We start from the raw sequence: 21,262 nt of genomic DNA on the forward strand, positions 1-21,262 counted from the left end.
AGTGAAGAAACCAAGGTGCAAGTGGGCTGAAATGAGCCATTTCTGAAGGGCATTCTGCCCAAAATTCGAGCACTCTAAGCAAGGCCTCGAGCACTCGAATTTAGTGTAAAAATGCCCATGCTTCACTTGCTCTGCCCAGACCTACTTCGGTTAAACAGCCATAACTTTGCGCTCCGAACTCCGAATGATGAACCGTTTGAAGATTTAGAAAGCTAATTCAGAGTTCTAAATATTTTATGTTTTGGTGGAGATCCAATTCTCAAGGATGGTTGGTCGAAAATGAAGATCAAGGCAGAATTTCATTGCTGCCAGGCAGTTCTGCGCACCTCTGGTAACAAGGCCATAACTCTCTGCTCCGAGCTCCGAATGACAAACTGTTTGAAGATTTGGAAAGCTGATTCAGAGCTCTAAATCTTTAATGTTATGAGGGAAGTCCAGTTCTCGAGTTTGGAAGGTCAAAATGGCGAGAAAAGTCCAGGTTCTACTGCTGCCAGAATTCAGCATTGGCACCTTTTGTTGCTCAAGATTCCACAAGGCCTTATTCTTGTTCCATTTTGGCCAATGAACCTGAAAATGCATAAAAACATAGAAATGAAGATAATCTACATAAATTAACATACAACGGACTTTACTAATGCAATTTAGGGCGCTTGAATATATAATATTCGGCGCTTATCAGCTTCCCATGATTTGTTGTTGCCATTTTTGAGTTTTTAAGCATATATATATATATATATATATATATATATATATATATATATATATGTATATGTATATGGATATATTTTTTTATATATTTTTGTTTCCGATTTTTATTTTAGGGGTCACATGCCGATTTAAGTGACTATTCGTGCTTTGTTGAGGTGTATAGGGGCCTACGAGCATATTCGGATGCCCCCGTGTTGTCTACGTCACAGATCCGTAACTGTTCATGTTTTTCCATAGGTTCGATCGATCACATTAGTGCTCTGATCAATCAGAGCAAGATCGATCTCAATCATGTCATGATCGATCCAACTTGGATTTATCTCATCTTTTTCATGATCGATCGAACTTCACTGCTTTGCATGTACAGCTCATATACCTTCTTTCGTGATTCCTATGTTGCCATGTTAGCTTGTGTTTTCCACATTGATTGCATTCTTCTCTATCATATCTAGTATATTTCACTTTATTAGAATAGTCACTGTCTATATACTTTGTTACATTATCACTTACATAGATTTATGTAATTTATTTTGAGTTGTCTATCTTGACTTGACAAATATGTTTCTATCTATGTGCTTTCAATTCTGTATCTCATATGTTATTTCCTGTACTGACTGCAATTGCAAGTGTTTTTCTGTTTTGCAGACCATGGCTCAAGTTAAGACCACTGCCCGCCAGACATATGAGCGCAGGGTGGGACAACGGGTAGAGAAACCTGCTCTCACGCAGTCTGAGCGCTCCTCCTCTTCTGCATCCGTATCCTTATCTTCTTCATCAGCAGCGGAGGCCGAGCAGGCACTCCCCCTATCACCTATTCCACCACCGGCACTGCCCGGCATAGTCCGTGACATATTTAAGCGCAGATATTCATGTCTTTCAATGGCGCATGAGTCCATTTTTTATGATACTTTCTTCTCCCGGTCGATTCTGACCAAAGCAACCTATGATGAGATTTACTAGCATAACATTTCTCTTATCTTGGCCCTGGTGGCCAATCAGGTTTAGCCGTGGCTCGTCAGGTTGTTCTACCAGAACCTCCGATTGGCCTCGAGTAACCTGGTAGAGTTGCGGACCACTATTGACGTCCACCCCATCCGTATTACAGTTGAGACACTGGCCACAGCTTCTCAGTGCCTACATGTCTGCCCTCCTAGCATTGATTATCTTATTCTCCAAAGGCCATCTGATGCAGACATGGCTACAGCAGCTTTGAATGGCCCTACAAGTGCTGGTGAGACATTTGCCACTAGGACTCATTTGCCCGACGACCTATGGTTCTTTGATTCAGTATTATACCGAAATGTATTTATGGCGAGGCACAAAATTCAGAGGCACTCAGATTTTCTTGCAGCCTTATATGCATTCTATACAGGCCACTGGTTCTCTATTCCTGCACTTTATTGGAGTGTTATGATGAAGTCTACACAGATTACATCAGCAAGAGTAAGTTCAAGCGGCCCAAGTTCCTCCCCCTCGCGCATTTGATTACTCAGATCCTCAAGGACCAACACTATCTTTTCTATTCAGATGAGCGTCCTGAGACAGGGGCTTGCCACTATAGCCAGAAGGACTGGAATAAGAGTTACAATGCTCTTATCAATAGTCTAGATAACGAGGCCATCTTAGCAGCAGAAGAGGTAGAAGAGGCAGAGATGGCAGCAGTAGATGATCTAGCAGACGCACCGGCAGCTACAGAGGCATCTATGGAGATAGACTTGGAGCAGCAGCCTCTAGAGGAGTCACCACATCACTCTCCAGTGGGGTCCCCATTACATTCTCCAGAGCAAAGTCAGGGTGAGCATCAGTTTCACGATCATGCCATCCTTGACGCTCCAACTAAGACACCCAGCTTGGGAGAGTATATCCAAACCTTGGAGGATGTAGTAGTATCTCTTTAAGCAGATGTGGCCTCTCTCAGTATCGACATGACTACTATTTATGCTGACGTCCTGACTGCGCTGTAGGGCATTTCCAGAGACATCCGGGGTTCACGCACCGCAGACCGACCTCCTCTGCTTGATCTCTCTCTCTCTTTATTATATATTCATGTTATCTGACTGTTACTTTGATACTGTTACTATATTTTTACGGCCAGTCTGTTGGCCCAATACTGTGATGTACTCCCTACTGTTTTTATTCTATTATCTATGCATGCTATTTTGGATGTCAGTTTATGTATTGATATATCTATTTGTGATTGACTCCATTATCAGGTGTATCTCAATGACTTCAATGAGAGAGTACTGCCCAAATTTTTTAGGACCACCCTTATTCCTCTCTCCCTTTATTTCATTTCCTATCCCACTTACACTTGCATGTCCACTGTGCACCATTATTATCCCATTTGTTATCTGATAAGGTTTTATCCCAGTGCCATCTATTCAAGACTATAGTAAATCCCAAGTTTGGGGGGGTTATACCACCCACTTCGGATACTTATATCCAGGCCATTCTTTGCCCTAACTGCACTAGTATACTCTTTCCTCTTTATGTTGTTCTCTTTACACATTGAGGATACTGTGCCATTTAAGTTTGGGCGTAATGTGTGTTTGTTGTAGTGTTTATTTTTAATTCAACATTTTGAGCATGACTTGTGTATTTGAGGGATTTTCTATGATTGGTCCATGATTAGCTATGATTTTGATCTTTTGAGGACTATATTGCTTAAAATTTAAAAATTGCTTGACTTAAAAGTCCAATACTCCTTGTATGCCTTGTGGATGCCATTTAGGAGTAAATTTTTTGAAAGATTGATATCTTGTTTGCACTTGTGGTTCACATCATCCTAATTTTGTGATTATTTTGAGATTCACTCTACGATTTTACACTAGCACAGGCGCACACTAGCATTCGTTTGTGGGGTATATGCTTTGTTGATTATTGAATTGGTTGTATCCCAATTGAGCTAGTAATGCATTGAAAGCTTTCATTCTTGATAAAGGTAGATAATAAACCATTTTCATTGAGTAGCCGGGATTCTAGCCTCATCAAGTATTGAATTTCTCGCTCTGAAAGGTGGAGGGCCCAAGCTCTAGGTTAATAATTGAACTTATTTCTCAAACAAAAAAAAAAAAAAAAAGTTATTGCAAAAGCAAATAAAAAAGTGGGGATTTCTCCCAAAAAGGTGAGAAGTGGGAAATCATTAGATGGAGGTTGTTTTTATTTGTAGCCTAGTTGATTTGAGCTTGTAAGTCCTTGGGGGTGTTTAAACATCTAATGCCCTAAAGCCGTCTGGTTTGGCAGTCATTGACCTAACGCTAGACCTTATGGATCACTAGAAAGCTTAATAGATCAACACATTGCATTATGCTTCTATCTTTAATCCTTATGAATAGAAAAAAAAAAAAAAAAAAAAAAAAAAAAAAAAAAAATCGAGTGAAAAGAATAAGCGCATCTAGATGAATAAAGCTTTAATAAAAGGTCCACTCTTTGTTTTGATGATCAGTACTAGATTTGTGTGCTAGTTTGAGGGTAAGGATGTGATCATTTTATTAGTTGGCTTAGATAGTAACATATTTGATGCCGGTTCACTCAAAAAGGATTCTAGAGTTGTTTTGATTTGCATGATCATTTTCTTGATGTGTGGAGGACCATATTTGCTTGCTTAATGTTGAGATTTTGAGAGATTGCTCGGAAATGGTAGAAAAATTGCATACTTGAGGTAGTTTTCTCCCAATGCCTATTTGCAATATTGGTGCCTCTTTTGTGAAGTGAGCTTAATGTTTGGGGGTATCATTTCTGGAAACCTTCAAGAGACTTCACTCATCCATTAAGGGTAACCTAGGGGTTTAAAAAGCTTGTTGCATGCGCTAAATGCAATCGTGTTCCCAACGAAAGTGGCGCTATCCATTTATTGCTTTCTAGTTTATAGTTTTTAAGTTATTCATTTCATTCCTTTACTTTGTAGTTCATTGCTAGGGACTAACAATATTTAAGTTTGGGGGTATGGTAAGCGCTAAAAAGTGTGTATTTAAACCCCTTATGCTTGGGTATTCTAGAACCTTATCCTATCTTATTTTCCCGTTTTAGTCTAATTTCATGTTATTTCCCTTTTTAGGCACTTATCTCCAAAATAAGTTAATCTAGTTGAATTAAAGCATAAAAGATGGAATTTCAAGCTTAGTGGAAGAAAAGAGCAAAATGGAAATAAAGTGGTGGAAAGCAAGAATTTCGATTGATTATACCAAGCTCAGATCGATCTGACAATGATCGTTCCAACCATGCCAAGATGGATCAAACCTTTTGTCCTTATCCTCAGGAAATTCCCATCTTCGATCGATCTAACATTTCTTCGATCGATCAAACTTCTTTGATCTTATCCCCACCTACCACTTTTCTCTTTTTCCCATAATATCCCAAAAATATCTCAGATTTGTCGTATTCCAAAAAGGCGCCGCTATGGTTCGATCGATCTGACCACCCTTGTAATCGATCGAACCTCCTCAAGTGCGAGAAAAACAGAGTTCCAACCAATTAAAAGGTACGTTCGCGGTGCAATTATTTGGAGGTCCTAGTGCATGAGGTCTGACCATTGGGTGTGACACTTGAGCTACCTATATAAGGATTTTGAGCTATTTTACACGTAAAGAGTCTTAGAGAGAAAGGAACAACAAGAGAGAGGTTGGAGGAGTCTAGAGATTAGAGAGACATACCATTTGGGAGTTCTTCCACTCATCTAGGGTTTCCATCAAGGAGAAGAAGATCATTCCTGCCATGGAGATGGCCCTTGAGGGTTGGATGACTACATCAATGAGTGGCTAAAGCATTCTCTTGGGACTAGAGATAGCCCTAAGCATGCCTCCTAGACTTTGATGTTTTGTATTTTGAGGGGATTTGTGTTGTAATTCTTATCTTAACATTTAATTTATATATGAGTCTTGTTTCTACAATGATTTGTGTAGTTTAATACTTCCAACTGATTATTTTATTCTATTCATATGTCTATGTATGCTAGAATAGATGATCATTTCATTATATTCATACATTGATGCATGTCTATGTGTATTGATGCTATGAATCTGGTGATTGTCAAGGCATGGTGCTTAAATGGAATACTCTTGTGGTTTGTTTGATGGTTCATACTCATTTTTTGATGGATTGTGCCTCATCCTTAGTTTAATTAGTTCAATTTTCATGTTCTTAGCTTAGTTGTAGTGTAGTTGCCTTACTTTCTCAGATGGGAGGACAATCCATGCTTGTTGTTTGATGTCCCATGCTTAAGAATACAAGTAGTATATTTATCTAATTAGATGATGTGTATTGATTGTGGACTTAAAAGAAGGAATAATGGCTTGATTTGATATGTTGTGCTATTCATAGTTTGTCTAGACAATGTATGCTTAATTAGTCATCCATGCTTGTTGATTCAATGAATGATACACACTAATATTGCAACACATAACCCCCCTCATTAATTACAAATTGAGTGTCTAGGAAGGTGGTGTTTAGTGGTGACCTTTAAGTCCCAAGATCCCTCTCTCATATTCTCTACATTTTACTCTATTTCAATTGATTTACCTTATTGTATTCATTTAGTTGACATTGTAGTTTAATTAACAAATCAAAACATCTTTAATCACTCGACCTACTAATCCGACCTTGATCTCCATGCATAATACACCCAATTTTTCTTGGGACGATCTCTACTCACCCTAGCTATATGTAATACCCCTAATTCTCAAAAGGATATAATTGGAATTTAAATGATATAGTTTGAATTTAAATTGGTTTCAATGTGCTTTAACTGTTTATTTCATGTGTATGTTAATTTTTTATTTATTTGATGTGCGTTTTAGGTTTTATTTATCTGCCTATTTGATTAATTGGTTTATTGTTTTATTTGACTTATTTGGTTTAATTTAATTTTAGGTTTGTGCGTAATTGTTTAATTATTGTGTTTTTATTTAAATTTTATTTAAGGATGGACATGGACAGTAGTAATGGACCAACCGTTTGGGGTCACATAGATTACTTGTATTTGTGGAGATGGGTATAATTAATACCCATAGATAGTTATACATATATATATGGGTATATATGTATATAAGGTTTATTTAATAGTTAATTATTATTAATGATTAAATTAGGTCATTGTTCATTATATAAATATAATGTAGTTTTTGGCTTTTATATAGATATAATTATGAATTCACATTGTAGCCGACTTTGATATATTTTATTTTATTTTTCTTTCTTGGATAGGTAATTATAATTAGGTTTTAGTATAAGGCTATATAAATATAACACTAGACGTCGGCTTAGGGTTTTGGGAGAAATCAACAGAACCTTATTCTAAAATAGAGAGCAACTTGAGAGAATAACTGAAAGAACCAGTTAGGATGTCAGCTGTGGATTGCAGGTTGTACCAAGGAGGAAGGTAAGGATGGCTTGTGGGATTGAACCTGAGCAGAAGAAAGTTGGCAGTCATCGGAGAATTTAGAGAAGACGTTGAAAGGTTTCGAACCGAAATCTAAAGGCAAGTTTCATTCTATCTCCTTCCTATAAACTTGTGTTCTGTGCATTCTATATAGTCTCCAGGAATCTAATTTAATTTTAAAACGGATGTTTATGCATGATAGATAGGCTAAAAACTGTTTTACGTTTTTGTTACTGAAATGGCTTTTCTTGCATAAACTGTTTCGATTAGGTTTTAAACTTTTGTAAATTAATTCATAATGGAATGTGAGGAGTTTCTAGGATTGTTTGGATGTAAATTGGACCCTAAAAAGTTTAAAAACAATTGGGACAGAGACTTGGAACTTTACCGAAAGCGAAAAAGATAAAGGACGAAGCAGAAAGGGGCTCTCAGGGAAAGAGTGGGCTCCCTAAGGGAGGGAGAGGGCTCCCTAGGTGAGAGAGATGGCTCTCCATGAGGGAGAGCCAACTCTGGAAGCAAGAGAGTGGGGTCCCATGAAGGGGGAGCCGACTCCCTTAATGGGGCACCCCTAGAGGTGTTTTTCTGAGGTTTTAGTGGTTCCAGGGGTTTAAAGGTGATTTTTTGAAATTTGTGGGAGGTTTTAAATGTTTAAAATTAACCTGTTAAAACCTTAAAATAGTTAGTATAAGCTAGTGTGCTAATCTTAAGGGGACATCATGAAATATAAACATATAATATGTATGTTGTTAAGGAAGGAAGAAGGATTAAATTCCTAGTTTGTTTTAGCAACTTAAACGGACTGGTATGAAATTACTTATGGGATGTTATATAAATAATATATATAATTTAATGAAGACGAGAAAAGTTGGTTTAGGATATGGTTATAAACATCATAAACTTTAGATACTGAGTTGCATGCTGTCAGGAGTTGTAGAAATTTTAGTTGCTAGTTTTGTTTTAGCAAACTAAAAGGACTAGTATAGGAATACTTTTGGGGTTTCATATAATGTACTCCGTGTAAACTTCTGTGCGTCATTATATTTGGCACAGGATTTATAATTGAGGATGAAAGGGACGCTATGAAATTTAAACATTAATTGGCATGCCGCCAAGGATTGTGCAGGTTTTAATTGCTAGTTTTACTTTAGCAAACGAACTGGACTATTATGAGAATACTTTTGGACTTTTATATAATGTGCTCAGTTAATACTTCTGATTTTCGTTATAACATGCTATGGATTTTAAAATTGATAAACGATTCTAATTTCTATTTTGTCAATTGGATAGATATGGATGGTTTAAATTGTTTATCATTACTTTAGCAATTTAAATAGATGTTCTATGATTATAATCATATACTAGATGCATAATAGGATTTTGTCTATAGTTGATTTCTATTATGTTTGGCTCTTGGTGGGTCTCTGGGTCGTCACTCCGAAACCCAACAGTTTGTGCACACCGCCAAAAGAGATAGCGGTGTAGAGCTATGATGAATGTGGCTGGTGTGTCTAGGGTCCAAAGTTTGCTCAATGTGGCCAAGTTTACATTTAGAAATTGCCACTACTACCTTTCACTAAAAATATAGCTAGGGTGAGTAGGGATCGTCCCAAGGGATTGAGCGTCATACCAGGTTGAAAAATCAAAATTAGGGTTAGTAGGTCGAGTGATCAAATAGTGGTTGGTTGGTTGAATTAAACTAGATGCAATTTAAATTAAAGTAAACAATAATGCAATGGAGAGAATAAAAGAGAGAGAGAGAGATCTTGGGGTTTAGAGATCACCACTAAGCATCGCTTTTCTACACCTTTAATGAATGATTAATGAGGGGAAGAACATGTATTGCAACAAAGTGTGTGTATGTGGTTGTTTCAACAAGCATGGATGACAAATTAAGCATATATTGTCTAAACAACATGGTGGATAGCACAACATATCAAATTAAGCCATTAATCCTTTCTTTAAGCTCACAATCCAAATACATCACAAGGTTAGAGATACATGTTGCTTGCTTTCATAAGTATGGAACATCAACAACAAACATGGATTATCCTCCCATTTAACAACTGCACTACAACTAAGCTAATGGCATGAAATTAAGCTAATTAAACTAAGGGAGAGGTACAATCCATCAAGAAATGAGTATGAACCATCAAATAAATCACAAGAACATGACATTAAGCATTATGTCTTGACAATCTCTAGATCTATAGCATCAACACACATAGACATGCATCAATAACACAAGAAATAGAGACAAACACATGAACATTTATTCTAGCGTACATAAACATATGGATAGAATGAAATGATCAATTGGAAGCATTAAACTACATAAATCATTGAATATACAAGATCTATATATATAAAAGTGTCAAGACATGAATCACAATACAAATCCCCTCAAAGATACATAAATCAAGAAGTAGAAAGCATGCTTAGGGCTAACTCTAGCCCCAATAGGATGTCTAGCCACTCATGGATGATGTCCTCCAACCCTCAAGGGCAAGCTCCATGGAAGAAATCTGCTCCTTGGTTGATAAAGAGTCTACAATGGTGTCTCTAGCCTCCTCCTCTTCTTTTCTTCCTCACTAAGAGTTCTACAAGGTATGATATGATATGATATGATGTAAAGAGTAATCCTTATCCTTATATAGGTAGGTCAAATGATACCCAAAATGAGTTGGGGTCATACAGCGAATATTCCCCAATGATTAGATAAAGGACAACTTTTTGTGAGCTGAAAATTTAACTTTTTCGCACTGGAGGAAGTTCGATCGATCGAAACTTGGACTTGGATCGATCAAACTTGGCAGAGATCTATCAAACTTAGGCTTGATCGATCTTTAATAGTGGTACCTTTTTAGATAAAAACAAATCTGAGATATTTTGAAGATATTTTTGGGAAAAGGGCAAAAGTGGTTGGTAGGGTGGTACAGCTGGATAAGATCAATCATTTAGATAAGGACAAGATGGTTCGATCGATCAAAGAATGAAGTTGGATCGATCAAACTTTTGGGATCTCTGAAAATAACATCATGTCCTGGATCTATCTTGAAGTGCTGAGATCGATGAAAGTTGGATCGATCAAACTTTTCTTGAGATCGATCGAAGTTACTGAAATTTCACATTTTGCTTCCTTTTGCTCTACTTTGCTCTTTTTTTTTATTCATCCTAGAATTGCTTCATTTCTACTCTTATTTAGCTGAGTTAGCTTATTTTAGAGATAAGTACCTGGAAATGAAAATAACACGAAATCAATCTAAAGTGGGAAAATAAGATAGATAAAGGTCCTAGAACACCTAAGCTTATGAGGTTTAAATACGCACTTTTCAGCGCTCATCAGCTCTAGATGTATTTGATGTTCAAATGTGTATGCATCATTTATAGATCATATGCATGATATGCACCGGTATGGGATAGTGGCATATTAAGGGATGGATTAGATCAAAACGCTAAGTCCTACCTATTCATACATACGGAATGGATTAACTAAAATAGTTAAATCCTATATGGATGCATGTCCTGTAAACTAAAATAGTTGAACGATATATCGGATGTTTATTTTATTTTTTCTGTATTAGGAAGAATTTATATATATATTTATGGTACCATGATATGAGCTTGAGTATCAGGATCATGGTTAGGGTTTGTATATCGTAAAGGATAAGTCACTAGATATTGCTGATGTTCCCTGATAGGTCTAGGGCACATGCACACCGTAATGTGTGAGTTACATGTTACCTTCTATTCAGGCTGAGCTATACTATAGGCTAGTGAGCGTCCTATAGTGTGTATCTATATCTATATGGACTATTTTAGTTATTGATGAGCTATCTAGGATGTATCTACATATCGAGTTTATGTATGGATTGTAGTATGATGGAACTTGCATGTGGGCTGACCCACTCTTATTTTTCAGGTGTTCGTCAATACCAGGCTTAGAGCTTGATCGTGATGAAGCAGATACTGTTACTCACTCTTCCGACTATATAGGGTTTCCTTTCTTATTTTAGTTTTGGATTTTGGTTCTATAATTTATTGTTCATTTGGAATTATTAGGGATCCACTGGATGGATTCCCGAGTTGTACGGATTGGAAGATTAAATTATATAAATCTATAATGTTTTTGGTGGATTTTTGTATTTAGAATTCTTTTCAGCTTATTATTTTATTTTTAATTCTTTTGTATTCTTGCTTGTTTACATATTAATTGTTTGGTATCCCTCGAATCTATGCTCGGACTTGATCACCCGTGGCTCTAGATTCGAGGAGTATCACACTATATTTATAGTTAGAAGTGGTTGTGACAATCTCTAAATTTAAACTTGGCCACACTACACACTTTTGCATGACTCGGTCCTGACCACACCAATGCCTTTGATTATGCCATCGGAGCAGTTTTGCGACAAAGAGTAGAAAAGCTTCAATGTGCCATATACTATGCAAGCAAGACTTTCTCGGTAGCTCAATTGAATTACTCTACTACCAAGAAAGAATTATTTGTCCTAGTGTATGCTATTGATAAATTTCATTCCTATCTCTTAGGATCTAAAGTCATTGTCTATTCTGATGATGCTGCTTTGAGGCATCTTTTGACAAAGAAAGAAATAAAGCTCCGTTTGATAAGATAGATTTTGCTGCTTTAGAAATTTGAATTTAAAATCAAAGATAAAAAGGGCACCAAAAATATGGTTGCCAATCATCTTTCAAGGTTAGTGGTAGATGATGTGTGACTCTTGCAATCATACGATATCGTGTAGGATATAGCTCTATGTAAAGAGGATGTCGAACCCACAAAGAGATAGAATTTGTATTACCTTTTATATTAGTTTCATGGTTTACAGAAACTGTGGTTGGGTAGTTTGTTGGTTGTCACGATTTAACAAACTTGAATTAAACAAAGTATTAAATTAAAGTAAATTAAACTAAAGTGAATGATGAGAGAGGGAAAATCTTAGGGCTTTGACTTCACCACAATCGTTATACTATGGTTAATTGAATCAACTCTGGGAATTTAACCAATTCTGTTTTCAAATGAACTGAACTCAATAACATTCATTCAGTTCGGAGTTTAAAGAAAGATGTTTTACAAATTTAGCTAACTATAACCTATCTGCGGTTAGCGTGGACTATTCACCTACCTACTTTAACTACTGTGTGAATGAACCACCTTTCCTAAGCATAGATTATGAAAACGTTCTTTTGCAAAATACGTTGGAACACCATTATCTGACCTCAATTCTTGTGTCCGGCCGGGCTCTGCCAGATACCGTAGTACAAGGTAGGTTTAGAATAGAACATAAATTATTATATCTAAGATAAGGTAATAACAATTTATATTCTACTAAAGCATGAAAAACCACTTGAGTTGTCTCAAGTGCTCATAGTCATATAATCAAGAAAACATTATACATTAAAATAAACCCAGAGACAAAACAATCAAACCATAATATAACATTGGGTTACATCAGTGCCCTAAGAAAGGGATTAGCTACTCATGACAAGGTTGGATAGCATCTGTGTTGAGTTCATCTCCATTATCATAGACGGCACCTCTCTTCTCAGGATCCTCACTTCTAAGGTTGTTAGAACCCTAAAAGCCACCACACTAACGATTGAAATTTTAGACTTCGGACCCTCTCTATCAAGGCTTATACCTTCTTTTATAGAAGAAAATATGTATTTGGTGGGCTTTTAGGTTTTCTGGCCGAACTAGGATGAGATACGGCAGGTAAAGAGAGTAATCTATAGCTTTTAATCTGACATGTCATGGAATGCTCGAGCTTCAGGAACGGATGCTCGAGCTTTAGGGCTCATGCTCGAGCTTCAAGAACAAATGCTCGAGATTCTCTGGATAGATGCTCGAGCATCAGTGAATGGTGCTTGATCATCACATTGACACTTAACCAATTTTCTTCAACTATTTTCCGAAGCGTCTTTTTCTTCAACACTTAGAATATTTTTGGAATTGAACTGTTTTAACATTGCTCGATCCAAGCTTCATCGGCTCGAGCACTAGGTACCATACTCGAGCATCAGGGGCTCAATGCTCGAGCATCAATGGATTATGCTCGATCCTTTGTGGATAGTGCTCGATCATGGAGGTAATGCACGTGACCGAGGAACATAGCCTTTTTTTATTGAAATCAACTCATCAATGTCCGACGCCTCATGCTCGAACTTCAGGGTCAAGGCTCAAGCACCCTTTGTTAAGGCTCGAGCACCCTTACAGTAAAGCTTGAGCAACTTTGCAGCAAGGCTCAAGCATCAAAGTACTGATGCTCGAGCATTTGGGCCTTGTTGACTTTTTTTCTTTTCTTTGTTGTAATGCTCGAACTTCAACACTTGGGCTCGAGCTTTAAGGCTTCAATTGCTTCAAACTTCACCAATTTAGCTCTTGGCTTGCTCTGAATGACCGATAACGACTCTGTAAGCTTCGTTATCATCAGAAAGTCCCAGTTTTAATCATTTATCTAGGAAAATACCTGAAAACACACATTAAGCATAAATTAGTCTAACAATGGATAGAAATATCAGTTTAGGCCCTAACATATACGTACTTAGGGGCTCAAATATGCATATATTCAACGCTTATCACACCCCCAAACTTACATATTACTAGTCCCTTAGCAATACAGAACTAAAAAGCCGCTTTCGTGTAAATCACAGTTGCATTTAGCCTATGCAACAAGCCTTTAAGCCCCTAGGTTACCCCTAGTGGACGAGTTCCAATCTTGTGAGGGTTTCCAGCAAAAATACCCATAAACTTCTCAAATCAGTGCCTTTAATGCACAGTATGTGATAAGCGCTGAAAAATGCGCATTTAAACCCCTTAAGCTAAGGTATTCTAGGACCTTTATCTATTTTACTTTCCTGTTTTGGACTAATTTCGTGTTATTGCCCTTTTTAGGTGCTTAACCCCAAAATAAGCTAATTCAGCCAAATAAGAGCCTATAAGAAGCTAACTCAAGCTGGATGGAAGAAATGATCAAAGTGGAAGCAGATTGAAGCAAAGTATAGGATTCAGCAAGTTCGATCGATCACAAGTACACTTCCATCGATCAAAAGTTCATCGATCTAGACATTTCAAAATGGATCCAAGCTCTTTTGTCCTTATCCAAAGATCCCACAAAGTTTGATCGATCCAACAATTCTCAAATCGATCGAAAAGATTCCATCTTATCCTGTTATACCACCTTACCTACCACTTTTGTCTCTTTCTCTAACATATCTCAGATATGTCCTTATCCAAAAAGTTGCCGCCATAGGAGGATCGATCCAGCCAAAGTTTCATAGATCTCAACCATGTTCAATCGATCTCACCACAAGTTCGATCGATCGAACTTCCTCAAGTCCGAAAAAAAGACAAAATCTTGCTCATTAAAGGTTGGCTCATGGTGCAATCATTAGAGGAATATTGATGTACGAGCCTAGACTATTGGGTATGACATTTTAACCTACCTATATAAGGAATATGAGCCATTTTTGAGAGCATACTTGACATAACTTACATATTGTATAACATATTCTTGGAGAGGAGGCTAGAGACATTCTTGAGAGGTTTTCCATCTATTTCAAGAAGAGGAGCATTTCTACTATGGAGATAGTCCTTGAGGGTTGGAAGATACCATTCATGAGTGTCTAGACATCTTCTTGGGGTTAGAGTTAGCCCTAAGCATGATTTCTTTATCTTAATTCATGTATTTTTTAGGGGATTTGTGTTGTAATACATGTTTTGACATATTTATATACACAGATCTTGTTTATTCAATGATTTGTCTGGTTTAATTCTTCCAAGTGACCATTTCATTCTATCCATATGTTTATGTATGCTAGAATAGATGTTCATGTGTTTATCTCTATTTCTTGTGTTATTGATGCATGTCTATGTGTATTAATGTTATAGATCTAGAGATTGTCAAGACATAGTGCTTAATAGAATGCTATTGTAGTTTATTTGATGGTTTATACTCATTTCTTGATGGATTGTGCATCTCCCTTAGTCTAATTAGTTTTGTTTTCATGTCATTAGTTTAGATGTAGCGTAGTTACTTTAGTTGTTAAATGGGAGGACAATCCATGCTTGTTGTTTGATATTCCATACTTATAAATGCAAATAGTATATTGCTCTAATTTTGTGATGTGTTTGCATTGTGAGCTTAAAGAAAGATTAATGGCTTACTTTGATATATTGTGCTATTCATTATGTTGTCTAGACAATATACACTTAATTGTTCATCCATGTTTGTTGAAACAACCACACACACTCACTCTTGTTGCAACATATGCCTTCCCCTCATTAATTGTGAATATAGAGAAAAGTGATGCTTAGTGGTGATCTCTAAATACCAAGACCTCTCTCTCTTGTTTTCTCTATCTTTCAATTACTTGCTTAATATTGATCATGTTTAGTTTTAATTGTAGTTTAATCAACCAAACAACCTACCTTTGATCGCTCGACCTACTAACCCTAAGCCTTGTTTCCACTACTAGTGCACCCTTAATCTCTTGGGACGATCCCTACTAACCCTAGCTATATTTTTAGTTAGAAGTAGTAGTGGCATTTATAAATTTAAAACTTGGCCACATTGCACATTCACTACCTTTTGAACATCTTTTAAGCGTTGGTGCGACGGTAGCACCAAGTTTTTGGCGCCGTTGCCGAGGATTAAATTGGCAACGCCGTGTTTTGGAAACAATTAAGGATTAGTACTCTTTTGATCATGTCTTTTCTTTATTTTATTTTTGGTTACTTATTGTGTTTGTTCTTATTTGACTAGGTGAAATTGAGCAAGGAGGTTAAGCAAAAGAGACTTCAAAGCAAGGAGCTAAGCTAAGCACAAATAGGACTAAAAATTTTAAAAATGCAAAGCATAGCAAAGCTTGGAAATTGAAAATGAATTGAAGTTGCTTAAGGACCCTTTACGAGATCTTTGTAACTCAAGCTCTAGTTAAATCATCGGCCTGCGTGGACGCTTGTTTTCCATTTCTTAGATAAATCGTGAGCCCGCGTGGAGGCAATTTACTTTACTTTGCATGTTGTTTAAGCATGGGAGTACGGGATCATTGAATGTGGAGATTTGTTGATTTATTTGTTATGGGGGGAAGTGTTTGCTTAGTTGATTTCATTGTTGTGTTTCTTGAATTTCATGCGGTCTTAACCAACCCCATCATAACCAATGGAAAATCTAAAGGGTCATCTTGTTTATTTAGACCCGAACTTCATGAAGCAATCTCCTTTCAACCAATTTCCTCAGGGAGTTTAAGCTCCAATTCCTCCAATGATCCTTCGTGATTATTATAATCTTCATGAATGCCATGCACCAACTTGCATTATGCTTCCTAATTTTGAGGCCAATCAATATGAAATTCAGCCCGAGATCATTCAAATGTGTCCACTATTTTATGGCTAAGATGATGAGGAGCCATATAAACATTTTAATGAATTTCTTGAAATATGCTCCACCGTGAGATATATGAATGTCCCGGAGGAAGTCCTTAGGTTACTTCTCTTCCCTTTCACTCTTAAAAATAAGGCTAAGCATTGGTTCAACAACTTAGGGGCAAATTCAATAACTTCTTGGTTACAAATGCAAAATGAATTTTTCAAGAAATTTTACCCCGTGAGTTTGACCAATGTTATACGAACTTCTATTCATGAATTTTTGTAAAAGGAAGGAGAAATTTTATATGAGGATTAGGAAAGATTGAATGACTTGCTAAGAAAGTGCCCACATCATGGTATTCCAAAATGGCAAGTTGTCTAATATTTCTATAAAAACCTATCCGACACTCACAAGGACATAGTTGATACCTCATGTGGATGATCATATTTTGGGAAACATGAAGATGATGTTTGGCACCTTTTTGAGAAAATGAGTGAAAATTCATTGCATAAATGTCGCCCTTCTCGGTTGAGTCATGATTCTAATAACAAAAGGAAAAATTTGAAAGTGTGTCAAATTGAAAGTCCAATGGAGATTGTTGCTGAGGTCAAAACTCTAACTCAAAAACTTGATCAATTTTTATTGAGTCAAAAGCCAATAAAACAATCATCTCCTCTTCTTAATCATCATCTTCAGCATTCTTGTGAGCCATGCATAACTTGTTCAAGTGTATTGCATATTACTTCCAATTGTCCCCATAGACATGTACGTAATGAACACTATGAACAAGTCAATGCCACATTTACTCACTCTTTTTTGAATGCTTATGTTCCGGTGTGGAGTGAACATTTAAATCCTCTTCAAGTTAAAAAATTTCAAAACCTGTATGTTCCTCCTCATCAAAGAAATAGAGGCTCAAAATGATTCAGCTCACCGTCTTCTTTTCATCAAAGAATGAACCATTTCTCTCATCCTCAAGCTTATAATTCTCAAAGTAGCTCTAACCATCCTCATGCACTTTCTAGCAACCCCACATTTGAAGATAAGGTCTTAGTAGCTTTGGGTAGTTTGGAAATGAACGCCAATTTGTTGCATTCTCATTCTTAATCGATATCAAAGCTTGAGTCTCAAATTGGGATGATAGCTAATGCATTGAATGCGAGAGAAATTGGTAAATTGCCGAGCCAACCCAAAAGGAACCCAAAAGCTCAACATTTTGTGGAAGCAAACTCTATATCGGGGTGTCTTTCCCAAGAGCAAGTGCAAGCAATTACTACTTTGAGAAGTGGTAGACAAGTTGATAATATAGTTGAACAACCAAGTGAAGATAGTGAACCAGTGTAACTAAAAGTTGACACCCATCCCATTTCCAATCCTATTCTTGCTTCCTTGGATGAGCATGGCCCTAGAGGGAATTCTTAATCTTCTTCATCATCCCCTCAAGTTGCAAGGTCTTATGAGCCAAAAGCTCCATTTCCTTATGCTTTGAAAGAAGCTTCGCCTTTTGGGAGGCAAGAGGGAAAAATCCACGACATGATGAAGTTTTTAAACAAGTTAATATAAATCTTCCTCTCTTAGATGTAATTACGTAAATTTCGCCTTATGCAAAATTTTTGAAAGACCTTTATACACAAAAGAGGAAGAGCAAGGGACAAGGCCTTAAAAAAGTGTTCCTAACGGAGCAAGTGAGCTCCATCATTCAACATAACACTCCACCTAAGTTCAAAGATCCCGGTGCTCCGACCATTTGCATGTGTAATTGGAACCCATGAAGTTCGTAGAGCTCTTCTTGACTTAGGGACAAGTGTTAATTTGATTCCTTACTCCGTGTATGTCCTACTAGGTTTGAATGAATTGAATCCAACTTCGGTGGTGCTTCAATTGGCTGATAGATCCATTAAAACACCTAGGGGCATGATTGAGGACATACTCATCAAGGTTAATAAGTTTGACTTCCCGGTTGATTTCGTAATTCTTGATACTGAACCAGTTATAAATCCCACCAATCGCATCCCCATCATCTTAGGAAGGCCATTTCTTGCTACCGCAAATGCTACCATTAATTACAGATCCAGTGTTATGGACCTGTCTTTTGGTAATATGATGGTTAAGCTTAGTGTTTTCAATGCAAGTCAACATCCCATAGATGAAGACGAGTGTTGTCTCATAGATGTCTTGGATGAGGTTGTTGAAAATTTTATTCCCACCATGGTCATGAAACAACCAACTGAGGATGATCTTTCATCTTTTCTTTCGGAGGACCCCCTTGCATCTTGTCTTCTTGAAATGTATGGTAATTGTGGGTTTGATAGTAAAGGGTCAATGAATGAAGTTAATAATCTAATGGAATCCGTTGCAAGTTTAGATTTTCCACCTCGGAAAGATCCAAAAAAACCTCTTCCTCCACTCTCTAGCACTCTACTGGTTCCATCTCTAGTCTCTCCACCTACTTTTGAGCTCAAAACTCTCCCTCCCGATTTTAAGTATGCCTTTTTAGGTCCGAAAGAGACTCTTTCGGTCATCATCTCTTCAAATCTTAAAAAAGATCAAAAGAATTCTCTTTTGAATGTGCTTAAGGACAATAAGGAAGCCATTGGGTGGAATATGGCGAATCTAAAAGGAATTGACCCTTCCATTTGTATGCATTGCATTCTTATGGAAGAAGATGTAAAACCTTTTAGAGATGACCAAAGGAGATTAAATCCAAACATGAAAGAAGTGGTTAAAAAAGAGGTAGTTAAGCTCTTAGATGTCGGTATCATTTATCCAATCTCTGATAGCAAATGGGTGAGTCCAACTCAAGTAGTTCCCAAGAAATCAGGAATTACGGAGGTTAAAAATGCAAAAGGTGAGGCAATTTCTAAGCATACTGCCAATTCATGGCGAGTATGCATTGATTAGCGAAAAATGAATGCCGCTATTAGGAAAGATCACTTCCCTTTGCCATTTATTGATCAAATCCAAGAGAGATTGGCTGGGCAACAATACTATTACTTTCTTGATGGCTATTCAGGTTACAATCAAGTAGCCCTTGATCCCTTAGACCAAGAGAAAACCACCTTTACTTGTCCTTTCAGCACAATTGCTTATAGACAGATGCCATTTGGTTTGTGCAATGCCCCTGCCACATTTCATAGGTATATGATGTCAATTTTCTTAGACATGGTGGAAGAGTATCTAGAGGTCTTTATGGATGATTTTTTTATCTTTGGGTCTTCATTTGATGCATGCCTCAAGAATCTAAATTTGGTACTTAAAAGATGTCGTGAAACAAACCTTGTTCTTAGTTGGGAAAAGAGCCATTTCATGATTCAAAAAGGTATTATTTTGGGTCACGTCATCTCAAAAAGGGGAATTGAGGTGGATAAAGCGAAAGTTGAGCTCATTTCTGAATTACCTCCACCTTCTACGGTGATAGAAGTTTGTTCCTTTCTAGGTCATGCCAGCTTCTATCGCCATTTTATCAAAGATTTTGGCAAAATTGCTACACCCTTGTGCAATCTTCTCACCAAGGAAACTCCTTTTGTCTTTGATCAAGCATGCCTTAACGCTTTCCATAAATTGCGTGACATGTTATCATCCGCTCCTATTATACAGCCTCCCAATTGGTCATTACCGTTTAAAATAATGTGTGATGCTTCAGATTATGCCATGGGAGTAGTTTTGGGACAAAGAGTAGGAAATATTCCATGTGCCATATACTATGCAAGCAAAACTTTCTCGGGAGCTCAATTGAACTACTCCACTACCGAGAAAGAGTTACTTGCCGTAGTATATGCCCTTGATAAATTTTGGTCCTATGTCTTAGGGTCTAAGGTTATTGTCTATTCTGATCATGCTACCTTGAGACATCTTTTGACAAAGAAAGAAACAAAACCTATATTAATTAGATGGATTTTGCTTCTTCAGGAATTCGATTTTAAAATCAAGGATAAGAAAGGCACCAAAAATGAGGTTGCCGATCATCTTTCAAGGTTATTGATAGAACCTTCCCTTTGCCCACCAATTCATGATTCTTTTCCAGATGAACAGCTCTTTCAAATTTCCAATGGACAAATGCCTTGGTTTGCCGACATTGTGAATTATTTGGCAATTAGTATGCTTCCAACTTCTTGGTCAAAGAACGAGAAGAATCGTTTCTTTGCCAACATCCGGAATTATTACTGGGAAGACCCTATCTGGTACTGTTATTATCCGGATCAAATTATGAGTAGATGCATTCCGAAGAGCGAAGTTCCAAGTGTTCTTGCATTTTGTCATACGCTTGCATGCGGTGGGCATTTTAGTGCAATTAAGACCGCCTTGAAGGTTCTTCAAAGTGGACTCTTTTGGCCCACTATCCATAGAGATGCTTACAATTTTCGTAAGTCGTGTGAGAGATGTTAAAAGATGGGATCAATGTCAAGAAAAGATATGATGCCCTTGACCAATATCCTTGTTGTAGAAATCTTTGACATATGGGGCATTGATTTTATGGGTCCATTTCCTATGTCCTATGGTTTTCAACATATTCTCCTTGCCGTTGATTATGTTTCCAAGTGGGTGGAAGCTTGTGCTACCAAAACAAATGATCATTCCATGGTTATTCAATTCATTAAATCCAGTATCTTTGCTCGTTTTGGTATGCCTAGGGCTATGATAAGTGACAGAGGAAAGCATTTTTGTAACCAATTCTTAAGGCATTTATTTCTTAAGTACTCCATTACTTATAAAGTGTCCACTCCTTACCACCCTCAAACAAGTGGGCAAGTAAAAGTGTCTAACCGAGAAATTAAGCATATTCTTAAGAAAA

The sequence above is a fragment of the Cornus florida genome, unplaced genomic scaffold (genome assembly GCF_030987335.1).
Source record: "Cornus florida cultivar Cherokee Brave unplaced genomic scaffold, ASM3098733v1 CherokeeBrave_3.0.0_Hap2_Chr08, whole genome shotgun sequence".
NCBI classification, from domain to species: domain Eukaryota; kingdom Viridiplantae; phylum Streptophyta; class Magnoliopsida; order Cornales; family Cornaceae; genus Cornus; species Cornus florida.